The sequence below is a fragment of the Ictidomys tridecemlineatus genome, chromosome 14, assembly GCF_052094955.1.
Source record: "Ictidomys tridecemlineatus isolate mIctTri1 chromosome 14, mIctTri1.hap1, whole genome shotgun sequence".
Lineage (NCBI taxonomy): Eukaryota > Metazoa > Chordata > Mammalia > Rodentia > Sciuridae > Ictidomys > Ictidomys tridecemlineatus.
Genome location: NC_135490.1, coordinates 49079255 through 49095369, shown reverse-complemented (window position 1 = coordinate 49095369; position 16115 = coordinate 49079255).

The window sequence follows — 16115 nt, the reverse complement described above, 5'->3', positions numbered from 1 at the left end:
TATACAGGCAATTTCATGTTTATGTCTTTGGGAAAGAGGTAGGAAAATAGAAATGGAATAGAATTGCTGGAATAGAATTCACAAGGCTTGGAATGAATATGATAGACAAGGAAATTAATGTATCAAAGATAATTGAGTTTAATAATCTGGGAGATTTATGCATGCTAACACAAATGTCTAGTTTATCTTCCTGAACTTGTGAGTCATACTGTTTCTCTACCTTCACTTTTTTTGTACAACTCAAGGTTCCTTTTACCAAGAGCTGAGAATAGGTAAATTGCATAGTTCCCTTTATGCCTTATTCTCTAGATGATAAGAATTAAATAACTGTGTAATCATGATTCTATTTATTTATAAACCATACTTGCTCCAAATTTTGATTAAGTTTTTTATTTTTAACTATTTTTCCTATTTTCTTTTTTTATTATTAGTTGTTCAAAACATTACAAAGCTTTTGACATATCATATTTCATACATTTGATTCAAGCAGATTATGAACTCCCTTTTTTACCCCATATACATATTGCAGATTCACATTGGTTCCACATCCACTTTTTTGCATACTGCCATACTCATGTCTGTTGTATTTTTCATACTTTGTACCTGCATTGTGCATTGTTATCCTATAAGGTAGCAAAAATTAGTGTTTATAGTATAGATTTTAAAATCATAGTTTTCCACTGATGAACATGTATATATTGGCAATATATATATTTAAGCTTATAAATCATAGTTTCTTTGATTACAAAAACATTGGAGGGTTTTCAACTTTTTCTATCATTCATAGTATTTATAAATTTTGAGAATTCATTGTATACTTTGAAATAGCTTAGCAGTATAATTCTGTAGCCAAGAGGTTAATGGTTATTTTCTTTAATAAACCTGATACATTCTTTCACATCTGTTGGTCTTTTCAGTATGTGTTGTGTGTGTGTGTGTATTGCTTCTTTTATTATGTTAATATAAATTATGTTAATTTATATTTCAAATGAATGTCCATTTTTGAAGGTTTTGAATGTATTATCCAAAGTTGTATATGATATAAATTTGTAATTAAAAACACCTTTTCTAGGTCACAAGACTTTTAGGAAATATGTAATAGACTTTATAACTCTGAACTCATTCATTAACGCCTGAACTTCCATTCTTCACTGTTTAAGCAATTACATTTTGTAAAATTTAGATTTTCTTAAATTCTTTAGTACTTTGGGTTTCCTAATTAGTTTGTATCAGAATATGGTTTTACTAAAATGCACATTCGACACCGTAGAAAAAGACTAACACCAGTATGCTAATATATTCTGGCAACATGCATACATAAGTACAACATTTATAAACAGTAAGTTCTCTGATTTTTATTAGCTTTAGAGAATTGTAAAATTAAATAAATTTATTGACAAGTGTTGCATGATAATTTACAATAAAATAAATGTTAAATTTTTAGAGTATTTATTCTTGAATTAAAGCTAATATGTGTTCCAAAACAGAACATAAACTGAACAAAAGTACATTTTAAATTTGGAAATTGTTAGAGCTATTCCTTGAAGACTATATTTTGTGAAGCTATTCAAAGGATTAATTTAGAATTTCACACAAATATTTTAATTTGCACATAAAATTACTGTGGGATTTTTATCTTCCCTATAAATTCTAGCCAGAATCATTTTATTTTAAGCTTATGCACTTGCACATTATCAGATATGAAAGTAGAAATCCTCCTATTTTAATTATTGTAGCCCTAAAGGACTGTTTATACTTATTCTTTATTCAACTTCTTTCCAATCTTTATTCTTTCATATACTTTGAGGATAAATGGTTGCAAAATGTAGTAGAAGCACTCTTTTTAAAAGTAGCAGTCATAGTCACAGTACTTGATAAGAACAAGTCAGAACTGACTCACACCCAAACAAGACCAAGGCAAATAGTAATAGTAGTGGCCTATGGGTACCTAGTAGATGAACATTAAGTTTAAATAAAACCCAAAGATGAATTCTGGAACTTGATGTTTCTGGGTTTCCATGAATAGGCTGAAATGCATTAAGAGTCTGATATCCATCAACCCTTTTCCTGAAATTCACACGTGTACGTTTTTTTGAAAGAACACATAAAATTACTATTAATGGAGTGATGATATTTCCAAACTTTTTCTAAGTTCTGATCTGCATCATATCGATTTAACGATGAATGCTCTTGACGGGTTTTAATCTTAAACTAGATACTACATTCCTTTCATTTCATTACATTGAAATTAAGAAAGGAAATAAATAATCACATACCTCAGATAAAGGCACAAAATTACCTATTTCCAAGAATATTTCAGTTTTTGCGTTTCCGGGGCCAAAAGTCCTGACAAGAACTATTAGAAGAAAAAAAGTTTATTTTGGATCATGGTTTCAGAGATCTTAGTCCATAAATGGCACACTTTATTGCTCTGGGGCCAATGTAAAGTAGAACATCATGGTGAAAGAGTGTGGAGGAAGAAAACAGCTCAGGAGGTGGCAAGGAGGAAGCAGAAAAAGTTTTGCTCACGAGGGACTAAATATAAACCCCAAAGGAACACTGCCAGTGACCTCCCTTCTCCATCCACTCCCAACTTGCCTACATTTCTTTCATTGTCTTACACGTGAGATTTTGGGGATATCTCAGATATTAACCATAAGAACTCATGCCCACTATCTGCCTTTCCACTCAATGGTTATGTGACAATGAATATCATCCCCATAGTAGGTTGTATTGACCTCCATCAATATTAAATATTATGGAAGGTATTAATGTTATATGTGCTGTTCCACTACTAATTTAGAATGTATTAAGTTTTCCAACTCTGTCTAGTGAGGTCAAATAATTTGTATTTAGAAGATCTCGTGTGGAACTTTTTTGGTAAGTGACATAATTATGAAATATATTTCATGAAGTGTAGCACCACATACATTTTTAAGACTGTATTACAATTTATGTCATTTATAAGCTTTTTACAACACTGTGGGTGAGATTTGAGGTATCCAGTGATAGTTTAAAGCCTCAAAATGAGAAAAGGACAGTCAGTGCAGTATCTACATAGTCTCATGAAGACATTGTTGGTTTGTTATTTCAGAAATAGGAAAATACCTACAGATTGTCCACTTTAAATATAAAAATTTTGTCCATATTTTGTGGAGAAAACAAGAAAGCTTAAAGCCAGTTGGAATCAAAAACAAAAAAGTGAGAATGCATTCTTTTTTCTGTAATACCTATTCAAAATGAGTAATTTAGTCTAACCAGCCATCCAGAGCAATACTACGCTATACTTCTTTGTTTTATAATTTCTGAATTAATATTAATTAATTTATTGAATGAATCATTTTATCTTAGTGACAAACAACTTTTGAGAGCTAATGATTTGTCAAATTATTTGCTATTTTGTAAGTGTCTAAGGAAATATATAGATACAATCATGTGTTGTTTATATTGGTAGGTTAAAGAATGTTGAACTATGTCCATGATTTTCTTTTATTGGAAAAGATAACAAAAATAAAATCATATTTCATTTAATTCCACAAAACTCAATAATTTTAAAGTGACAATTTTAAAGTATTCATGTTTTTCTGAGTTTCATTATAATTTATACTTTCATTATTAGCTTGATAAGCTTATTTTACAAACATTTTATAAAGGTCTATGGATAATTCATAATATAAAAAAGAGGTAATATATTTAGTAAATAGTAGAACAAATCAGTCTTCAAGGGTTTTCAGTGAATACAAAAATTATGAGAGAGGTTATACATGGAATTTTGAAAAGTTTGAGACATGTGGTAGTTAAATATGATGGTTCAATGGTGAAGAAACATGAGCAGTTATGAGGTCAGTAATAACTGCAGCTGGAATGATGGTGACTAAGAGATTGGGGATAGGAAGCAGATAGATGAGGGACTAAAAATGTGTAGGGAGCTAAATGGTTAGGACTTGTTGTTTGATCAAATATAGGAAAGAAGAGGCAAATTAATGGTAACTCTTGAAAAGACTGTGCTGATAAAACTGATAAAAAATTGGTACAATGTCCATATGAGATAGGAAGGATGTTAAGTTTGGTATTGGACACCATGTGTTTAAGGTGTCTATGGACTGCCATGTTTAGACACCATCATGTTTACATATCTAAGGTTAGAGATCTGGGTTGGAATAGACCCAGTTAATAATCAAACCACTACAGTGGATAAAATCTAATGATGTGCACAAGTGAGAAGAACTAGGTGAGTTTTCCAGTTTTCCATTGCTGTTACCAAAGTACTTGAGAATAACAATGTGGAAAGGAAAAGTTTATTTTGAGCTCACCATTTCAGAGGTTCAGTTCATTAACTGGTGGCTCTGATGCTCTGGGAAAGAGATGAGGCAGAACATCATGGCTATAGGGCATGGCAGAGTAGTAATATTCAACAGATACAGAAGAGGAGGGAGCCAGGGGGCCAAAATACATGGACCCCAATGACCCATATCCTCCAGCCACACTCATCTGCATACAGTTAGTACTCAGTGAAGTAGTACTTTCAGATTTATTGATTTATGAAATGGATTAATTCATTAATTCAGTTACAGCTTTCATATTCTGACTACTTCAAACATTCCTGCTTTAACACAGGAGCTCTAGTGAGACAACCTCACATCCAAACTATAACACAGGCACATACATTGAAGAGGAAGGAGAACCTATGGAGGAATTGATGGAATTCAAATGAGAAACAAAACTCCTTAATACAGAAGCAATGTTCAGTAATATAAAGCCTGAGAAATGACCACAAGTATTTGCATTTAAAATGTCAGTTACAACCGTAGAAAGAGCATCTAGTGTGAGTTAAATGAAATAATGTAAATAAATTACTTGGCATATTATATAAGATGCAATAAACGTTCTGTCTCCCACTACAGTTTGTCTCCTATCCCCAACATATAATTCATTTCCACCACTGTGGTGGGGTTGAGTGAACAAAATGTAGATGTCAAGTATGAGAAAGTGAAGACTATTTTCTGTAGAGCAGTTGACATTTGAGGAAATTAAAACTCAAATAATTAAAGGACTTTCCTTTAATTTGAAATAGTTACCAGGCTACCTTTCTAACTTTTCCTAGCCTACCCTCTGTATATTTTTTCTAACTTCAAAAAGACTGATTTCAGGCCAGACTTGTGACTTTTATAAAAACTGTTTAAATCCCTTAAATAGGTTGAACTTAACTTTTTAGTAATTTGAAAAACTGGACTAAAAAAAAAAAGAACTGGACTTATGCCATTTAACCCTCATTGATATAAGCTTGATACTCCTTTAGTTACTTTACATGTATTATTTCATTTAATCCTCAGAAAATCCTATGAAGTGTATGCTGCTTATATAGTTATTTTAGAAATAATTAGGTTAAAATACAGAGAAGTTATTTAACCAAGCAAAAGTAACACAGTTAAAAAGTGTTAGGGAGAGAATTTCAACCTATCCTGGCTTACCCTAACTATATTATCAAGCTAGCTCTTCAGAGTTTCTATTCTATTAGATCATCTATGCTTTTTCACTAAAAATATATGGCATTGATGACATGTGTAAAATAATTTATAGTATATATTACATTAGTAACCAAGCAGAGATATATAAAGAATGATATCAGCTTTTAAGAGTAAATTGAGTGCAAGCAAATAGTTATGCATATATATTTTTTTAAAAAAGCAATGTTAATCATGTTGTGTTACTTGTTGAATGTCTAAGATTTAGTAGCTTATGTCAACTACAATCTTGGCCAACTCCTGAGAGTGTATATTTTCTGGAGCCAAATTTTCATAAAATATTACATAATAAAGTTTCTGAGATGCCAACAAGGAAGGATGCAACATTTAGCTTTCTTTTCTTAATGTCTTGTTTGTATCTTCCCCTGCGGATTTTTCATGTTTCCAGGGTGATTCACGAAGATCATTATGGTAGTGGTGGACAACTTACTTAATGTGTTACTAATTAATCTCTCACATATTTTCTTCTAAATTACATTAATGCCAATTTTTATTTATTTTTGGCAAAATCACCACTGTTTTATTAGTTTTACAGAATCACTAAAATCAGGAAAACATAAAATCATTTGAGATGATATTACCAAAAATCACAAATCTGTTCAATGATTCAATACATTATTTCCCCAAGACATTGCTCATAATGAAAGTATAATATATATCCCTAAACAAAAATGACTTGATGATGAGAATTTCCACATTATTATGTATTCTGAATTTGGATATGAAACAGTTTTATTTTCTCAGTTTCCTTTTTATCACGTCTTTTTCTTCTTTTGTATCCTCACCAAAATGTGGTATTTAAGCACCCTTCTTGATCGAAATTTATGTCAGATTTTCTTAAGAAGACAATGTATGCGGTTTTATGTTGGATTTTTCTGAAAATGAGATCTCTAGTTACTCTTTCTTTTTTGTAATGAAAGTTTTTACTGAAAATTTGACAGTTGTATCACCATAAAGGAATTTTTTCAACAGTAATAACAGAATTCAACTAAAGAAAAATAAGTCACCAATGAATATTTATTAATAACCTGAGAAAACAGCCACAGAGAAATATATTTCTGAATCACAATAAGAGAATTTTAAAATGTCTCCCAAAGATTTTGAATTTGAGTTTCTATATTTCAATAATAATTTGTGTATATGGTAAAACACTAAGTAATTCAATGAGATCAACTGTAACCTGCACCAGCCCCTAAAACCCCACTTTATTGATTAGAAAAAAGCGTAGAGTTTCTTATGTCTGTAAATAATTTTATTGCAATGTGATATACTATGCCATGGATCTATGTTCATCACCAATATCTAGTTCCAAGTGATGTACCAATAAAATGACAATATCAAGATCAAAGAGATCCTCTTTTTACCATCATGAGTTGCTTAAAGTTGTGTAAAATTTTAATCTTGTATTTGAGGAATTTTTTTCTGACTTGACTTTATTTGCATTTATTTTATCCTGAATTCATTCCTAGGCCATGTGTTTTTGTTTCTTGGGTTTCTTAATTCTCTCCACAGAGTTTCTAAATAGCTCTCTTTTGTTCCTTGTGTTTTTGTTTTGAAAGAACCATACACCATTAGTTTATTGGTATGTGGCTTATATACTGAAGGATTTTTTCCCAAATCCGTTAGTCTCATAAATTATTCCAAAATACTGCTCACATCCCCCATGCTGTGTAGGGAAGAAATTCTCCATAGTGTTTTTGACTCTTCAATCTATGTTTTCAAGTAAACCTTCCTGGGATAATTTTTCCCTCCAGCCTTGAGTGGGACATATTTAATTACCTTGTAGTGAAAGTCACTTGCTTCTCCAAGATTCATTTCCATTCACAGTAATACAGGGAATGTCTTCCTCCAAGGTAACAGTGCTAAGTTTGCTAAAAGTCTTCTCAAGGGAGAGAGCTGGGCAGCTCCTAAGCCCCCTTTCCCAGTTGTGCCACAGATCCACCATGTGCTCAGGATTCCCGTGGACCCCTTTCCCCCATGAGAGCTTGGGAGAATGGTAACCCCAGTGGATAAGAGACTCAAGCTACCCCTTGTGCCATGAATAATCAGTATTAGGAAGATTGGGTAAGTGGGCATATCAGTGCTCTCCACAGGGCACTTTGTCTATACTTTCTTCTCCTTGTGATCCAGTGCAGATGTTTTCTAAACCTGAAATAAACCTACATCTGTAACTCTCATATATTCCACTCTTGCACTGTACCTACATTTTTACTGATTCATTATCTTTACTTTTTTATAACATTTCTTTTAGCTTTGTTTGGCCATATATATTTTGTTATTGTCTTTATAGGTAGATGTAGATGGTGGAGTGTTGGCAGACTTTGAATATAAGAAAATTCTTTATTTTGATCATAGGATTGGACAACAGTATGCCTAAGAATTTAATGTTAGATGAAATAACATAGTCCTTCTGTATTTGAAGAAATTGGTCCGTTGTCTTCTCCTACTGATTGAGAACAATAGTGTCTCTTATATCACATCATTTTGCATTTATCTCATATACTAGATACTGTAGAGTACTGTATCAATAAAATTAGTGTTATACTTATAGAACAAGCTGTACCTACTAGAAAATCCAAACCTATATGTTAAATAATTAGGCACTTAATTTTCTTCAGAAGTAAATATTTTATCATACATTGATACATAATTTCAGATTCTTATTCTTTGAAATACTCAAGCATATCATGGAAAAATATCATTTTACTAAAAAGAATTTCCAATTTATGTTAAATTCTGGTATGTCATTACTGCTTCACATTTTGAAAATATAACAGGTATATCCATGTACACCTTTAAAAACCTTTAAATGTCAGCCAGTCCTCTATCAGATAATTCCCTTACAGATTTTGGCCACATTGAAGCATGACAAAATGAAGGAACACAATTATTTGAGACAAAAATGTTTTACATTTTGGACAGATTATTATGACCTTCTGATATTACAGTCTCTTCATATAAATAGAAGATATGGATATAATTACTTAACTAGGTTAGTCAAAATGACTTTTTTATTAAAATTCTACAATTTAAGGTATTACTTCTTCCAATAAGATATTAAATTTGCATCAGGCCTAATTTTCCGTCATTTTGCATTTATCTCATATACCAGATCAGGTTTCATTTCTAAGAATTATGATCATTATAATGCTTCCTTTAAAATACAACTATCCAGGGAGTCCATTAGTAGCTAAACTCAGGTGCTATGGTTGATATGAATATCTTTATGTCAGTGATACTGCTGCTGCTTTGAAGTTTGACCCTGAGGTTAGTTAAGCACTCTAATTTCCAATGTCCTCTTCTATAAATTAGGTAAAATATAATCCACTGGGCAACTGTGAAGATTAGATTGAATTAAGTAGATGTAGTGTCCTTAGCATGGTATCTAAATGATAACATTTATTTGTCAAGATCTGCGTTGGTCAAGGTTCTGATACTTCACCCTACTTGGAAGTCAGCCTGCTAGCTGGTTCATAGATGGTAGCAGCACACAGCAGACTCTTAGCACAGAGATATGGAACATTACTGCTAACACCAAAAGCTCACTGTATGCATTCATTCCACAGATGAGAATCAGAACAGTGCAGGAGAATATTCTGCACACAGTGGGGCTTAGTCTCAATTGAGGAACCTCAGACATGGGAAACTCTTATTCTTCACATAACTAGCATAGTAGCAACCTTGTCCAAACTGGGTCCCAGAAAAAGTCTTATCTTTATTTTTCTAGAAAGCATTGTACTTTCCCACATGGAGGGTGGGAATACTGTCTCAATCTTCCAACCTCATTTGCTAAACAACAGCTTTGATATGATAGTCTGGAACAAAACATTTTATAAGGTGCATGTACATACAAGGGACACTGAGGCACTCTCTCTCAACACCATCATTAGCAAATTCTTCCTTGCTTCTTAGTGAATACCCACATGCTTTGAGCTCTTCAATGCTACTTTGCCTTCTTCTCTTTCTTATGAAATCTGCCTCTCTTGCCTCACTTGAGTTCTGTACCTTTCCCTGACTACCAGCTCCTTTGCCTAGAATCCTCCCTAATGTCATTTATGAAAAGTGATCAGAAAATTATTATTGAGATCAAGTGAGTTAAGTTTACAAATTAATTAGGAGTCTAAATAATGTAGTAGTAAGAGTGAATTTTAAGGAAGGGGCATTAGAATTTATCTGCATCATGGTCCTTGAAGTCAAATACATGATACTAGAAATGAATACTTTCAATAAAAAAAATGTTTATATGTTGATTAGTTTTGGCTCAAGGTAATATTGAGCTGAAGGCACAGAGTTGTCCTGTATACCTCTTGCTCTCACGCATGTCCATCCTCTTTAGTTCTCAACATCTCCCATAAGACTGATTTGCTGAATTAATGACATTTGCTGAAACTACATCAAAATCACACAAACTTCTTAGTTTTTATTCAGGTTCAATCTTGGTATTGTGTTCGGTCATATTTATAATGACATGTATCCATTATTTTATCGTGGAATAGCTTCACTGTTTTAAAAATACTCTACACTCCACCCATTCAGATCTCTATCCCCACTAATTCCTGGAAACCACTGATAGTTTCACAGTCTCCATAGTTTTGCCTTTTCCAGAATATAATCTAGTTTAAATCACAGAATCTGCCACTTTTCTGACTGGTTCTTTTCACCTAGCAATATGCATTTAATTTTCCTCCTTTTCTCCATGGCTTGGTATCTCATTTCTTCTTAGATAATATTGCCTTTTGTGGACATACCTGTTTATCCATTCACTCCCTAAAGGACATGTTAATGACATCCAAGTGTTAAAAATTATTAGTTTCTGGCAATTAGTATTGTCAAAAATATGTATACTGTTAATTCTAATACATATATAGTGGTTTATCATTATTGATTTAATTTGTATTTCCTTGATCACATATAATATGGAGCATCTTTTCATATTCTTTATTTGACATATTTATGTCATCTTTTGTGAGCTATCTGTTAAAGTCTTTGTGTTATTTTTTAAATTGGTTGTGTTGTTTATAGTTAAGATGTAAGAGTTCTTGGTATATTTTGGATAACAGTCATACATCAGATAAGCCTTTTCATATATTTTCTCCCACTTTGTGATATATCTTTGAATTTTCTTGACATTTTATTTCACAGATTTTAATTTTAATAAAGTCCAGATAATTAATTTTTTTCTTTCATGGATCACACATTTGATTTTAGAAGTTTAAAAGTCATAGCCAAATCAAGTTCATCTAGATTTCCTTCCAATGTTATTTTTTTGCAATATATAATTTTTCAGTATACATTTAGGTTTATGATCCATTTAGAGTTAATTTTGTGACGTATATAACTTCTCTGCCTATATTCATCTTTATGCATGTATATACCCAATTGTTATCTTTTCACTTATTTAATTCTTCTTGATTTCTTTCATTGGAGTTTTGTAGTTTTCCTCATATAGAGCTTGTGCATATTTTTTATAGATATGGCAGTATTTCATTTTTGGGGGTATTGAGATATATGATATTTTGTATTTAATATCATATCCCGTTTTTTCATTTGTAATATGTGAAAACAACTGATTTTTCCTATTTACCAAATATTCTGCAACCTTGTTATAATAACTTCTAAACAATTATTATATAATCACATGTACTATAAACTATACATGTATATAATCACTTTAGCTTTTTGTTTTCTACTGCAGAACTTTTTACATAGGTAATTATATTATTTGTAAATTAAGAGTTGTTTAATTTCTTTCTTCTCAATGTATGCCCCTTTTTTCTTTGTTATTTGCTATAGTTTCCAGTATACTTTTGAAAATCTAACATGATAAAGTACACTAGTTGATTTCTTTTTGTAGAAACAGTGTTACTTCTGGGAATGAATTCTAGAGGAGCATAACATAAAATCTTATTTTATACATTTCTGAAATCAATTTTCTAATACTTTGTTAAGGATATTTTGCTTTTATATTCATGAGAGATGTTAACCTGTAATTTTCTTATAATATCTTTATCTGGCTTTATCATTAGGATGTTGATTGTCCTATGAAGTGAGTTGGAAAATGTTTATTTCTCTTAAAATACCTGAAAATTTTTTACGTAGAATTAGGAATGGTTTTTCCTAAATGTTTGCTTGATAAAATTCACCATTAAAATATATGTGCTTCATATTTTCATTTTTGGCAACATTTTAGCTAATAATTCAATTACTTTTACTAGGTGTAGTACTAGTCATTTTATATATTATGTCTTGAAAGAGTGTCAATAGTTTCAATCCATCAAATAATGGGTCTGTTACATCTAAATTATGAAATGTATGAAATATAGTTATTGATAATATATCCTCATTGTCTTGCTAATGTTTAGGAAACCAATATTGTTGACTCTTTTGCATGTCTGTGTAATGCTAAATTTTGTATTCTTTATGTATTTTTTGATTTATCCATTGTTTTCCCATGTTATTCATATGTCCAAAGAACTGCCCTTTAGTTTCATTGAATTTTCTCTATTAATTTATTAAAAAAAAATCCCAGAAGCAAGTCAAAATAATAGCTCAAATGTATTGAGTGCTTATGGTGGATGGCCAAAGAGTGTTCAAAGAGATTCACATGGGATATTGCTATGAGTCCCATAATGAATTTATGTGACAAGTAATGATGCACATGTTCAGAGGGGAAAAAAAAACAAGAGAGAAATAGATTAGGTAATTCATCAAAATTTATTCCATTTATGAGTGGAAGATCAAAATTAAGTAGTCAGATCAACAACCTTCAGAGCAAATGCCATTGCTGATTGTGCCTTGTGGACTATCACTAGGGAAGCACTACAGATTCATAGATAAACACTGATGCAATTAATTTTTGCACAATTGAATAAATAGATTTTTGGCTTTTTTATAATATTTGCCCCTACTTTTACAGTATTGATAATTACAGATAAAAACCCCAAATGTTTTGTATATGATGTCCAATAACTTAGAGATTGGTATTACAAGAAAGAGATGATTATCTTCATTTTATTATTATATTTACCATTAAAATGATATCATTCTATTCATGGAGTATGAATAACAAAAATGATTTTTAGAAATCTATAAAATCAATAGAATTCATTTTTAATGAAAAAAAACATTTTTTCTCTAAACTGTTCTTCAGGTATATCATCACATTTCTATACTAAGGCTGAAGTTAGTTGATCAGAATAGGTAAGATATTCTGACTTTCCCAAATACAGAAAAATCCATTGTCATGATCAACTTCAACCTATAATCTTTCATTCAGTTAGATGGGAGTTAGAGTCTACAGACAAATCAGTACAAATTGGTGCAGAGCTTTGGTAAGAGTGTATATATGTGCATAAATGAGCTGTTATTTTAGAATTCCAGATGGTATAAACAAAATTAGATCATAAAAACAGTAGGCCTGGTCCCTCCTCACTCTCCTGCTTTCTGTTCTGCCTTCTTAAGTCCATGTGACTCATCCCCACGTACATGGGTTCCCACCTGATGCCATCTGAGATGTGGTGTTATAATTAGAGGCCTTCACTAATGGCTGGACAGATGGGGCCTCCCAGACTAAGACTTCCAGCATCTAAAATTATAATATAACTAAACATTTTTCCTATATAATTTACCTAGCCTTGGTATTTTCCTATGGCAACAAAAACCAAACTAATACTATCCATTTTGTGACCCCCAAACCATGACATTAGATGACTTTTCAATTTATGTCAATAAATATCAATTTTACTAACACACTTTCACTTTCAAAATGTTCTAATACGGAGTCATGAAGAAATCAAAAGCCAGGTTTTCCTTTGCTTGCATTAGTTGATAGATAATAAACATAACATAATATGTTTTCTTATTCTCTGGATTCAGAAATGTATATTTGGGAATTATTTCTGGGGGAGATGATAGTGGCCATGTAAATAATTTCTAAAGATGTTAACTTTTAAATAAAAGACTGGAAAATCAAGAGAAATTGTTCTGCATTATAAAACATGAAAATCCTTGGGTCTTTGAGTTTTTCTTTGTGTGTGTGTGTGTGTGTGTGTGTGTGTGTGTGTGTATTCACACATGTATGCAACCTGTTATACCTCCTACACTGTGTGTGTTGGTAGCTACAATTCTGTCCTTTCAAACACAGCACCCTTGTTTTAGAAAAGAATTCTCAACTAAGCTTATATATACAATTGTCCTTTGGTGTCTTAAAAATTACTGATGCTTGAAACCTACCTTCAAAGATTTCGATTTAATCAGCTTGGCTTGCAGTTTCAATGTTAGGAATTTTAAAGTCTATCTGGGTGATACTATCATGTTGCTAAAGTTGAGAACCACTGCTTTAGGGTTTTCTATTTGGAAATCCTCGAAAAAAAAGTTTATAACTTCCTTATAGCTGTTCATGTTGAACTTTTGTATTCCTTAAGAAATAAAGGTTGTGACCAAGAAGTCTCCAGATTCCAAACTCTTCAAGAGTAAGTAGGAGGGGGAAGCCAACTTCAGGGTATTCCACACAGCAGATGAAAAGCTCTGCTCACAAGCTCTCATCAGTCTTCTAAGTTACATACCCAGATCCACAATGAAACTACAAGGAATATGTAAAGGAGAGCGAGATACTTAGTGCTCTCAGTCATCTGGGAAGACTGAGGAAGCTCAGAAAATACCCCGTAGAAAACTGCACAATAGTTATACCTCTCTAATGTTTGCATTCAGAAATTGTGAGATAGATGTGCTATGCATCTCTGTTAGAGGAGTGCTTTGGGATTTTTCAAAAGCATGAGTCAGCAAAACAGTGAGGGGTCAAGTCCACCCAAAATTAATAGAAAGAGCAATTATGAAAGAGCAATAGTTTCTACTTTTTATATGATTTTTAAAATTTTTTAAAAGGGATAATTATATGAAATTCAAATTAGTGTTTCTAAATAAAGTTTTTTTTTTGAAGAAGCCATGAACATTTTCCTCTCTGTTTTCTATTGCTCCGTGACTGCTACAGTGACAGAGTATAATCGTTGTGAAAGAGATCACAAAGCCTTCAAAACCTAAAATGTTTACTCTTACCTTCTTTATAGAATAACTGTGGTGACCCCTGATCTAAAGGTGTTTGAGATAAAACTGATTTATACTCTAGAAATCGCTATGCAAAACACTTAGCTCATCCTGTGCTCACTGTATGAAGAAAGTAAGAAATTAGAAAGTATCAAATGCCATTCTCCATTACCATAAAATGAAGTTGATAAGCTAATGGATTTTCAAACAGAAATAAAGTCAACATAGCATATCTTTCAAAATAAAACAAAGCGAGCAGAGAAATATAAAGCCTTGGAACAGTAGGCATCTGTATTCAGACAAGTAACAGAGTTTGGATGTGAAGAGTTACTTTCTGTTAAAAAATATATATATATATATATATATATACATATATATATATATATATATATATATACACCACTGTTTAGCACCAGACTTAGGAATGATCTGGAAAAAAAAATAAAGCAAGCTAAGTCTGAAATAGCTAAGATAAGTGTGGCAGATAATCATACTAATCAAGAGAACACCTTCTTCAAAAAAATCCTCATTTGCTATCAGTGAACACATACTGATATACCACTTTATTGTGAAGAAACATAATAGGTTGTACAAATGAAATCTAGGTGTCAACACCTACTTCATGTTTTATTACTCATTAATAAGAGACATTGTTGAAATAGAGAATTAAAGCTTTGGATTCTGAGGCAATTTCCCATTCCTGCTGATTCCTAATGTGCTGATTCCAAATGTGCTCAGGGGCGCTAAGTCCAATTCATTCTGTTGATACCCTAGAATCATGTGCATGATTCTTTGATAGGAAGGAGATGACACACCAAGGAAATGAATGCTTGAAGACCTGGGAACAAATCTTACCATCTACCACTCTCTGGCTTTTTAACTCTAGTAAATTATCTAATCTCACCCATTTAAGCTATGTATTTGTAACTACCATAGAGCTTTAACAGGGCCTGATGTTGAAAACAAAACGAAACAAAATTTAAAAATTTGGAATATAAAACTACGAGAAAAAAATGATGTAAAGTGCTATCAATAACAAACACTATTTTCAAAAATATTTTCCTCCCTGTGTATGGGTGGATGGAATCAGTGGTAGCAGAGAGGAAGGGATGAGTCTGTATGTCCTAAAAATCCTAGCCTTTCTGGATTATATCGGGGGATTTTCTTAACCCTTGACTGATGGGTGATATTCCTGTTGAATAATAGGAGGCTCTAGCAGGAGACCAAAAGGAGGAAGGAGAGAGGGGTCCAGGTAGTTGAAACGATCAAATTTCATGTGTCAACTTTGTTAAGATACCGTGCCTAGTTGTTTTATGCACCATTAGTCTAGATTTAGCTATGAAGGTAGTTGGAGATAGAATAAATACATAACATCACTGGGAGCTTAGTCAAGATTAACCGTTTTGGAGAGGGTGGGCCTCATTCAATCAGTTGAAGGCCTCAAGAGCCCAAACTCAGGCCTCTTAGAAAAGGAATTCTGTGATATGACAGAAATAGTACCTGAGCTTCCAGCCTGCCAGCTTGCCCTACAAATTTCACACTCAAGAC